Source organism: Tenrec ecaudatus, chromosome X (genome assembly GCF_050624435.1).
Source record: "Tenrec ecaudatus isolate mTenEca1 chromosome X, mTenEca1.hap1, whole genome shotgun sequence".
NCBI lineage: Eukaryota > Metazoa > Chordata > Mammalia > Afrosoricida > Tenrecidae > Tenrec > Tenrec ecaudatus.
Genome location: NC_134548.1, coordinates 19,827,364 through 19,839,884, shown reverse-complemented (window position 1 = coordinate 19,839,884; position 12,521 = coordinate 19,827,364).

Sequence of the window (12,521 nt, the reverse complement as noted above, 5' to 3'; positions counted from 1 at the left end):
TGAGTAGGCTCTTTGATACATGTTTTCAGAGAATCAACTCACAGAAGACTTCAAGCAGAATTATATGTAAATCCATTGCCTACAAAGTCCTTCCAAATTCAATCCCAATCCCACTGCCATCATGTGGATTCCAACTCACAGCAAACCTATATGGGGTTTCCAAGGCTGTAATTCTTTATGGGAGCAGAAAAACCCATCTCTCTCCCAAGAAGCAACTGGTGGGTTTGAAACACTGGCCTTGTAGTTAGCAGTCCAATAAATCTGGCCCAATGCTTGGCTTATAAAAACCCAGTCTCATAGGTGGTGAAGAAAGTCACTTCTTGATAGGCTGGGAAACGTAGAAATTGTGTTGAGTTTGGTTTTCTAATCTCAAGATATAATACTTTTCTAAGTCCAACTCAAGATTCCTTATGAAACTTTCTAGACAGAATTAAATTATTTGGATTTATATTACTTAATGTGCTCAAAAAATCATCTATAGTTAATTAATACTCTTGTTGTACTTATCACCTAATAATCAAGATAAACCTTGAGATCAATATTTGACGATCACGAATAATCATTGGAGAAATTAATATCCCACTCCTATATAATCAAGGCATCAAGATATAAATTATGAGAAAAAATAATTTGAGATTAATTAAAATAAAAACCTCATACCAAAACTTATGAGCTGTAACTAAATTAGTGCTTAAAGGGATATTTATAGCTACAAATGCCTACATTAAAAACAATAAAGATTTCATTTCGAGATCCTGATCTTTCATTTAATAGAAACAAAGAAAACTAAGCACAAAGCAAGCAGAAAGGAGATAAAAAGATTACAATGGCAATAACTGATAAAAAGAATATGAAAGCAGTAGAGAAAATCAACAATACCCAAAGTTGTTTTTTTATCCTATCAACAAACTCAATAGACTTTTAGCTAGTGATCACCAAAATATGAGAGTTTAAATTATTAAAATTTTGATTTAAAGAGGAGATATGCTACTTTTCTTATTGAAATAGAGATCTCTGAAGCAATAATATAAACACAGGTATGCCCCAAATCTTAGACAACCTCAAGGTACTTGAAAAATTCCTAGAAAGAAACAAACTACTGAAACTGCTTTCTGACTGATTATGTGAGCTTTGTATTACTCTGATACTAAAATGAGACCAAGACCGCACAATCCCAAAGATGGACAATAACGAATATTAGCAAGGACCAGGAGAAATTGAAATAGTGTTTGTAGGAATGAAAATAGCGTAGCAACAACTCAGAAAGGTAATTATCACATTATTGTATGACCCAGAAATTCCACACCAAGATAATTCAAGATATATGTCTGCACACAACCTTTTAAAAATTATAAGATAATTTATTGGGGGTTCTTCAACTCTTATAACAATCCATACATCAATTATATCAGGCATATTTGTACATATGTTGCCATAATTCTTTTTTAGACATTTACTTTCTATTGAGCCCTTGGTATCAGCTCCTCTTTTTTTTCCTCCTTCCTCTCCTATCCCCCTTATGACCCCTTGATAAATTAGAAATTATTATTATTATTTTCACATCTTACACTGACCGGTGTCTCCCTTCCCGCACGGTTTCTGTTGTTCATCTCCCTGAATATGTGTTGATAATTGTGATCGGTTCCCCCTTCCTCCCCTCCTTTCCCCACCTTCCCCCTACCATCCTGGTATTCCTACTATAATTCCTGTTCCTGGATTCTGTGCATAGTGAACTTGTATCTCTTACCTCTACCTGTGCACATGGCTCCTGTCTAGCCCACACTGAAAGGCAGAACTGAGGTCATGATAGTGGGGTGTGAGAGAGCCTAAAGGAACCAGAGGAATATTGTTTTTCATCGGTGCTATACTGTGCACTGGTTGACTCATCACTTCCCTTTGTGAGGGTTGTCCCATTGTCTACAGATGGATTTGGGGTCTCGGGTCCACCTCGCCACCCCCCCTTCTCAACAATATGTTTTCTGTTTGTTTGTTTGTTTGTTAGTTAAGGGTATTCTGATGCCTGTCACCTGTCCTGATGACTCATCATGATTGCACAGGCTGGTGTACACAAACTTTTACATGAATGTTCACAACAGCATTATTCATAAAATCCAAACATTGGAAAAACCCAAGTACCCTGTAATTAGTTAATAAGCAAATTGGGATACATCCATACAATTAAATAAGATTTGATACCAAAGTAATGTCATTCTGATATATGCTATAACATGGATAAACCCTGAAAACTTTATGCTGAATGAAAGATGCTGGTCACAGAGGGTCACATGTGTTATGATTCCAGGTATATGGAATGTCAGCATTGAAAACTTCATAGAGGCAAAATGTAGTTAAATAGTTACCAGGGACTGAAGTGAGTAGTAGACAATGATTGTTAATATACATGGGGCTTCTTTTTGGGGTGAGGAAAATATTCTGTGAGTAAATACTAGTATCTGTTGATGGCATAATTTTGTTTAAGTATTTAAACAATTCCACTCTATAATTTTGAAGGGTATATTTTATGGAATATGAAGTTTATCTCAATTTTAAATATTTGAGATGGTTTATTTCAGTAATAGAGAAAATTAGCCAAAATATCATCCAAACCTTGGAAATAGGTGAAAGAGTTTGTTATGTGTTCTTTCAATGTAATGCGGAGCTACTCGTTTTATTACCTGAGGTATTTTACAACTCTACAGGGCACAGGTGAACTTGTGGGTTTTTATCCATTAGTACAGAAAACCTTGAAAGTTATAGTTTTGGCCAGCTTTGTCTCTAACTTAAGAATCACTTCTAATATTGACTGTCAATATCTTGATCTTGGTATATATTTTGGTCTCACTTTAACATTTTATTGGTTCACTTATAGCATCTTAATAATTTATGGATTGAATAATACTTTTGACACATATTCAATGTTCAGTTGTATGTGATTCAAGAGTATACTGCTTTTAAAAAGTATACTTTAGCAGAGTTAATCATATTGCAAGCATCTGAGAGCAAAGAGATAATAAATTCAAATCATAATTTTAAAAACAAGGAAAATTGAATAACTTAGTTTCTTCTTTAGGTTGCTCACGTTTTATGCTAAATTGTGATTTGCTTTCTTAATGCAAAAATGAGATAAATATCTTACTTCAATCACAACAGTAAATTACTGCCATAATTTAGTCTTTAACCCCCCAAAACACTGCATGAGACTTACTTTTGATGAAATTTTCTTAATGTCAGTATGGTATTCATTTGGTTAATATTTTCAGTCTCTCTCTGTAATCAATGTAAAAAATGCAAGTTAGACATGTGGAATGATTAGAGAATTTAGACATGTGAAAAAATAAAATTTCTCAATATTTCATATTTATTTCTTTTTAAAAAGCATCAAAATTTAGAAGTTAGATCTCAGTCATGAATAATACTTTTAAAAATTCTTTCACTAAGGGACAAAATTCCTCCATGTTGTATCTAATATTAATGTTCACGCGCAAAGAGAGAAAAATCCAATTTACTTTATGTCAAATATAATGGCAACACTGAAAGCAATGGTTCACTGGTGGTATATGTTCATATTAATTTTATAAATTGAATTGAATATAAAATACATCCTTAAAAGGTATACATTTATTTTTCTCTTTTAAAGATCATTTTATTGGGGCTTATTACAGCTTTTATAACAATTCATACATACATCAAATTATATCAAACATATTTGCATATATGTTTTGATAATCATTTTCTAAATGTTTTCTTTCTGTTTGAGCCCTTGGTATCAACTCCTCTTTTTCCTCTCTTCCCCCCACCTTCCCACCCTCATGATCCCTTGACAAATTATAAATAATTATTATTTTCATATTTTACAATGACCACTATCTCTTTCATCCATATTTCTGTTGTTTATCCCCCTCCATAGCTATACATTTCAATGCTTTTCAAGTATGCTCACAAATTTGGCAAAACTCACATATCACTACTTGAACACACAATATTTTCATCACCCAAAAAGAAGTCCCATAACAACTGACATCCATTACTTTAGAAAACTTCTAAAGTTATGAGTATAGCCCTGTTGAATATCAACTAGTAGTTTGTCTCTAACCCCGTCGTCTTATTCTAATATTGGCTAAAAATACCTTGATCCCAAAATGAATTTTGGACTCCCTTTCATACTTTTATTCATTTCCTGATTAGGTTAGATATTAAAAATCCATATTTATGCCCATTAAAAAGAAAGATGACTCAAGCTATGCTACAATGATTGAAAAATATATTCACATCACATGCAAGCCAAATTTTGCTGAAGATAATAAAAAATACAGCAGGACACTAAAACGGAGCTGCCAGAAATTCTAGGCAGCCTTAAAAGAGGACATGGAACAAGGCATATCATTGTTGACATCCAATGGTTCTTGACTGAAAGTAAAAATGACCAGAAAGATGTGTTTTAATGATTTTGCAAAGGAATTTGTGTGAATCGTAGAAATTTATGGACAGGAATTTCAGAATGCTTACTTGTGCTCATGTGGAACCTGTATATAGACCAAAGAGCAGTGGTTCAAAACAAGCACGGGGCTACTTCATGGTAAAAATCGGGAAAGATGTGCATCACGGTTGTATCTTTTTGCTAGACTCATTCAGTGTGAGAACTTGTAATAGAATTTGAATGAAGGTAAAACTATAAATAATTGGATGTTAATTATTTTCATCCTCTGAGCTTATGAGTATTGTATACTTTTTGCAAAACTTGTTCTCATGTGCAGTGAGTACATCACAAACAGCCACCTATAAAATTCTACCTTGTGAACAGTTTTCTCTAAAATAGTTTCTAGGCTTTGAGGAAAGTAACAGAAATAAATGCACCCTTCCATCAAAAAACAACAAGAACAACACCTTGTTGTCACTCGGCTTCAGAGCAACTGGAAATCTCTACAACTACCATTACGTGTTAAATTGTAGGTAAAAGAATGTCTCATATATTTAATATATTTCTTTGAACTTGACATCTGTATCTTGTTTGTTTGATACAAAGCAAACTTTTAGGTTGTAGTAGTTACATAATCTCCTGTCAACTTGATAAATAGAGCGAAGGAGTAGAGTCTAGCCTGTCGATGGGTCACAGCCCGATGGTACCTCCTTATGGCATGCTTCTCATAAGGAGGGTCCTGGGAAGCTCCCTTTGCTCTCTATGCTTTCAACTTCCTACTGGTAAGCCACACTGAGCCCATGAGCCCTGTGATGCAGCCAGTGCTGTGGGATCCACAAGACCGCACCCACCAGCTTGTGATCTTCCTGTATTGTGCATTATTGCATGTGGCTGCATGAGTCTGAAGAGGGACTTATGGACTAGTATTGGACTTATGGTATTGATCTAGACTGACTTGGGATGTTAGCTGGATGTATAATCATGTCTGGGTTTAAAACTCTTCCGATAAATATATGAGTGTCTCCAGATTTGTTTTAGTCAACCCAGCGTAACAAATAGGTGTTCACAGTTAGGAAATTCTCACAGTGAGGTAAACAGAAATAACACATTTTAATGCCTGGTGTGTAACTGTTGTTGAGTACCTTCGTGTTGGTTTGTCCCCATATTGGCCCTATCTTTGAACAACAGAATGAAACACTGCCTGGTCCTGCACCATCCTCACAAGTGTTGCTGTGTTTGAGCCTTTTGTCTCAGCCATTGTCTCAATCCATCTTGTTTCATCTGTTTTGTGAAAAATAATTTTCAAATGTCTGCTATATCAACCACTCTCCTAGAAACTGAGCAGTGTTCATATTCCTTATTTTGCCTTCCAAACTCATAATAACAAAATGCTCAATTTCTCAAAATCTAGAAAAAAGATTCTTATTATCCTTATTTCAGTTCTGGGGAAAATGCATTACAGATGATTATTAATGAGGGTGATTTCTCCTCAAAATTCTAGAAGGACTTGCCTTTTCTTTAATTAATAAGCAAGAACTTTCATAACGGAAATATTTTCCAGCAGTTTATCTGGAATTCCCTCCAGTTTTACTTGAGATTGAAATGCTGAAAGTTGGTTTACAATAATTGTGAACATGCTACCTGAGAGGAATAACAAGCTAAACCCCATAATTATTACATCTTAGTACGAATTAACTATCTAATCCCTGAACAATCCTGAAAAAAAAGAACAAAGGTGGATAATTTGTGATGGGAAAAGATTTCACACATTTCTATTGAGTACTGCACTTCCCAAAGAAATTATCATGGATGTCATTTTCATTCTGAGAGCACCAAAATCTGCATGTTTTTTTCAAATTAACCAAACGTTTGCTATTCAGAATTAATTTAATATTCTTAATAATTATTAATATTAGTAGATATTACACTGGAGTGGATCATATGTATATAGCAGAAAGAGAAAATATTTGTTTCAGTCAGGATTAATTTAACTAAAGGAAGTTGAACCACTATGAGGTATGTGGTAATGGATTTGTTACAGAAATTAGACCTTGCACAGTTGTGGGAACAGCTGCAGGAGTGAAGGCCTAGGAAAGGCATCTGAATACAGGAATTAATCACCAACAACCAATCTAAGAATTCAAACAGGCCCAGCTAAATTGAAACAATGTCTGTGTGTAGCTCCTGTATCCATAGATCTGTGAGCAAGTGTCTGGTGGTGGGTTCAGGGATGCTCTTGGTCAACAGGGAAAGCTGAGTGTAGAGCAGAAGAGATCTAGGACAAAGCAGAAACCACTTGGCCTCTTAATTCTATCACCACAGCTAACAATTTTAGGAAAGTAATGGCTACTGCATCATTTCCAACTGTCAAATTTGTGCAAATTCTTCTGGAAACCAGACCAGCCAGGGATGAGGGTCCTGGAAAATGGTCATAGCTGAACCAAGTTGACACAGACAAACCACGAAACAGTATTTTAAAAAAATGGAAGCCAGATAGGAAAAGATATGACAAAATAATAATTTATAAATTATCAAGGGCTCATGAGGGAGGGGGGAGCGGGGAGGGAGGGGACAAAATAGGACTTGATGCAAAGGGCTTAAGTGGAGAGCAAATGCTTTCAAAATGATTAGGGCAGGGAATGTACAGATGTGCTTTATACAATTGATGTATGTATATGTATGGATTGTGATGAGAGTTGTATGAGTCCCTAATAAAATGTTAAATAAATAAATAAATTTTAAAAAAAATAAGAAGAAGAAAAATTAATTTTATTTTGGCCAGAATTTCATATATATGTTAATAAAATTATATTATTCCTTAAAAATGGAATTACAAGTGGGATTTGAATATTTGGTTGCAGAAAGAGAGTCATAAGTTCATAAATTCCAGTTAATTGACCTAAACACATCTGGTGTTTCTTTTCCATCTCCTAGTTCTAATTCTTAGTAGTACCCGAGGTCTTAAAGGTTTGTAAGTGGCTATTTAAAGCAAATCAGTTGGTCTCTTCACCTGGACCAGCAGAGGAAAAAGAAGAACCAGTAATGGGAGGAGGAAGTGAAATGTGTGAATACTGTGTGGCTAATTGCCTCTGTAGCCATCTTTACCATGAGACTGGAAGAAATGAATGATTTCTGGCTACCATTTTTAAACAATTTTTATCAAAGATTCCATAAAATAATTCTGATCATTGGTTTGTTGTTGTTTTGATGCTTGGTTTTGCTCTGTCTTGTTTTAGTGTATATTTTTATCTCTGCAAGTCTATCTAGATAAGATATGCTGGGTAAACAATGGTCCTGGGGGTACATGGGAGAGGGGGAGGCAGGGGAAGGGAAATGGTGTTAACAAACCCAGAGACAAGGGAACAACAAGTGATACAAAATCCAGGGCAATGTAACCTAGAGGAATTGCTGAAACAAATGAAGAGGAAAGTAAAAGGAAATAAATGAAAGAACTAGGAGGCGAAGGACATTTATATAGGTCTAAATATAGGCATGTACATATGTAAATATATTTATATATGACGATGGGGAAATAGATCTATGTGCAAATAGTTATAGGTTTAATATTAAGGTCGCAGATGGACACTGGGCCTCTACTTAAGTACTCCCTAAATGCAACAACAATTTGTTATATTAAATTGATATTCCATGATGCTCACCTTCCCGACACGATCTATCGTTGAAGGCAAAGCGGTGCATAAGCAAATGTGGTGAAGAAAGCTGATTGTGCCTGGCTATCAAAAGATCTAGTGTCTGGGGTCTTAAAGGCTTGAAGGAAAACAAGCAGCCATCTAACTCAGAAGCAACAAAACCAACATGGAAGAAGCACACCAGCTGGTGCAATCATGAGGTGTCAAAGGGATCAGGTATCAGGCATCAAAGAACAAAAATCATGTCATTGTAAATGAGGGAAGTATGGAGTGGGTACCCAAAAGCCCATCTGTAGACAACTGGACATTCCCTTACAGAAGGGACATGGGGAGGAGACGAGCCAGTCAAGGTGCAGTGTAGCAATGATCAAACATACAGTTTTCCTGTAGTTCTTAAATACTTCTTCCCCTACTATTATTATCCCAATTCAACCTCACAAATCCAGCTAGAGCAGAGGATGTACTCTAGTACAGATACGAACTGGAAACACTGGGAATCCAAGACAGATGATCCCTTCAGAACCAGTGGTGAACGTGGAGATACCAGGAGTGTGGAGGGAAGGTGGGGTAGAAAGGGGGAACCAATTAAAAGGACCTACATATAACCTCCTCCCTGGGGGATGCACAACAGAGAAGTGGGTGAAGGGAGACATCAGACAGTGTAGGGCATGAAAAATAATAATAATTTGTAAATTATCAAGAGTTTATGAGGAAAAGGGGAGTGGGGAGGGAGGGGAATAAATAAGCTCATACCAAGAGTTCAAGTAGAAAGCAAATGTTTTGAGAATGATGATGGCAGCAAATATACAAATGTGCTTGACACAATGGATGTATGTGTGGATTGTGATGAGTTGTATGATCCCCCAATAAAATTATTTTTAAAAGTCTGAAAAAAAGAATAATTCTGATCAACAGAGGGAAAATATGGACCAGAACTATAAATTCTCATGGGTTCTATACTACCTAGAGCAGGAGTCCTCAAAGTATGGCCCACAGGTCACATGTGACCCACTGAGGACCTTTATCCAGCCCGCCAGGTATTTTTGTACCGTTTGTTTTTTTACTTGAAAATAAGATATGTGCAATGTGTATAGGAATTTGTTCATAGTTTTTTATTAAACTATAGTCTGGCTCTCCAACGGGTCCAAGGTACAGTGAACTGGCCCCCTGTTTAAAAAGTTTGAGGACCACTAATCTAGAGCAAGAAGGGTAGATGAATCACTGAAAATATGGCCTGAGATAATCTTTAAACTTTAAGCCAAAATACTACCTGAAGTCACCTTAAAAACAAATAATAATATAGCTTACCTAGTTTTTAAAAAAAGGGTTGCCTTGAGCATTGTGCTCTTTTAAGGACTAGCTATATGAAATTAAATGGACAACATCAGCTCAAAAGATTACATAGATACTTAAAGAGTGATAAATATATTAATAAGGGAGGAACACGTCAGAGAAAACACTTCAGAGAGTGAGACTAGTTGCATAACGCAAAGAATGTAATCAATATTACAAAATTGTACATGTAGAAATTATTGAATTTATTTATGTTACACTGTGCATATTTCAACAACCATATAACATTTAGAGCAAATTAAGTGATGCCAGAAAAGTGATTTTAAAATAAAGCACTCTATATTATTTTTCCTGAGTAGAGATAAAGGAATTGAAAACATTCTGGAAAAACTTACGACACTATGGTTTTCTAAATTATTTTTAAATTCAACAAAATTTTAACACTATTTAGATCATGGAGTGCTAATTTTTAAAATGTAAGTAGATGACTAGATTTGAGAGAAAGTTGATTACACAGACAACATGTCTGGACTCACTGCCATTGAGCCTATTCCAACTGTGATAATGTGCTGTTTCACAATTCTTTCCATCCCACCCACATTTTGATTTACCTCTCATTATACTGTAAGTTTTTATATTGTTATGATTTATAACACTTGTATTCTGTTCTGAACCATTGACTTTGACATCTGCCTAGTATTATCTTATACTTACATGAATTTATTACTCATCTCCTGGACTACTGCCATGATAATTACTGACTTCTTAATTGTCTGGAATTTCTTGTCCATCCAGTCTTTCAAGAAAGCATTTCAAGACAAAGTATTGGCTTCTCCAGATCCTTAGTCTTCTGCATTTCTCTTTGTTGACTTTATATTTCTGAAAATTCTTGACAACATTCCTAGGACATAATTTCTGTCTCTAAATATGTGGTGCCTCTGCTCCATTATGTTCTGATTTTAACGGTTGTTCTGGCAATGGCTGGGCACAGCTGTTTTCCTCCCTGTAGGTGACTTTCTGTGGTTTGGTCCTTAAAGGGTTCTTTACTTGCAGGTGAAATTCATTAATTTTACAAAGCCATAACCATTTGATAATGTCCTAGAACTGTGGTTCTCAACCTTCCTAAGGTTGCAACCCTTTCTCATGTTGTGGTGCCCACCAAACCATAAAATTATTTTTGTTGCTACTTCATAACTGTTATGAATCGGGCGACCCCTCTGAAAGAGTCATTTAACCCCCAAAGGGGTCGCAACTTACATGTTGAGAATCGCTATCCTTGAACATCGTTTCCTCCTTCAGTTTGCAGGTTGCCTTGTGACTAAAATTCATAATTTTTTTAAAGTAATTAATCATATCTCCTTCATTTATTGAATGTTAGAACAGTCACTGAAATTATTTTGTTTAAAATATATATTCAAGAACACTTATCATTGTAACCATTTTAAATGTTCAGTGATATTAATTATATTTAAAATGTTAAACAATCAATGCTATCTATTTCTAATTTTTTCCATCACCCCACACTGAAACTCAATACCCATTTAGCAATTACTCCTCACCCTCATCAGCTCCAAGTCTAGTATTATGCTTTGGTCTCCATGAATGAGCAATTCTAGATAAGTCCATGGATCATACAAGCGTTCTACTTTTGTGTCTGATATTTCACTTAGCGTAATATTTTTAAGCGTCATCCATTATTTAGGTGCTTTTGATTCACCTTTGATTCATAGCAACTCTGTATAAGACAGAATAAAACGTTCTCCAGCTCTATTACCATCCTCCTAATTACTTGTGCTTGAATCAGTATTGCAGCCAGTGTCGATCTATCTCCTTCTACTTTATCAAGTATAACACCCTATTCCAGAGACTGGTCTCTTCTAATAAAATATCCTCTTCACTTTGAGCAAGCACAGTTGTATCATTTGCATACAGAAGGTTTTTAGTGAGCCCTTCTTCAATCCTGGTGCCATGTTGTTTTTCATGGATAATTTTTCCAGTTTCTTGGACTATTTGTTCACAATACAGATCAAATAAGTATAGTGAAAAGATACAATATTGGAAAACATCTGTCCTGATCTTAAACCATGCAGTCCACCCTTGTGCTGTTTAAGCCACTGCCTCTTGGTCTACTTAGCAGTTCCATATGGGCAGAGGGAAGTGTTCTACACTTCTCATTTTCCACAATATTTCCCTTTGTTTTGATTCACAAAGGCTAATACCTGTGCTTGGTCAGTAAAACACAAGTAAGCGTCTTTCTTATATCATCTGCTTTCAGCCAAGATATATATGACATCAGCAATGCTATCCCTAGTGTCATGTCCGCTTCAAAATTTCACTTGAACTTCTGGCAGATTCCTTTCAATGTGTCGCTGCGTCTGTTTTTGAATGAGCTTCAAATTTGTACTTGCATGTAATATTCATGATATTGTTCAAAAATGTCTGGACTTGATTGGGCGATCTTTCTTTGGAATTAGCACAAATATGGATCTCTTCCTCTTGGTTGGCCAGGCAGCTCTCTTCAAATTTCTTGGTGTAGACAAGTGAGTGCTTCCAGCACTTCATCATTTTAAAAAACATTTCAATTCATATCATAGCAATTCCCGGAGACTTGTTTTTCACAGATACATTCAGTGCTGCTTGGACTTCCTCCTTCACTACCATTGATTCTTGATGATATGGAACTTCTTGAGATAATTGGATGCTGACCAATTCTTTCTGAAACCGTGATTCTCTATATTCCTCCCTTCTTCTTTTAATGATTCCGTCATCATTCAATATTTTCACCATAGAATGTGGCTTAGATATTTTCCCATTCTTTAAGCTTGAGATATACTTAGTAAGTTCTTCCCTTTTGGCTTTATAAATCCAGATCTTTGTATAGATCATCATTATAGTTTATTTTGTCTTCTCAAGTTGTTTTCAACATTTTTATTTCCTCATTTCTCACAATCGATTTAGCTCCTCTATATTCAAGAGCAAATTTCAGAGTTCATTCTGACAGACACTTTGGTCTTTTCTTTCTTTCCTGTTTTTAAAATCTTTTTTTCCCTGTGTGGTGTCACCCTTGATGTCACCCTACTACTTATCAGGTTGTCTATCATTAATTTAATTGTCTTCAGCTTCAACCTGAACTTGCATATGAGCAACTCATGGTTTATTCT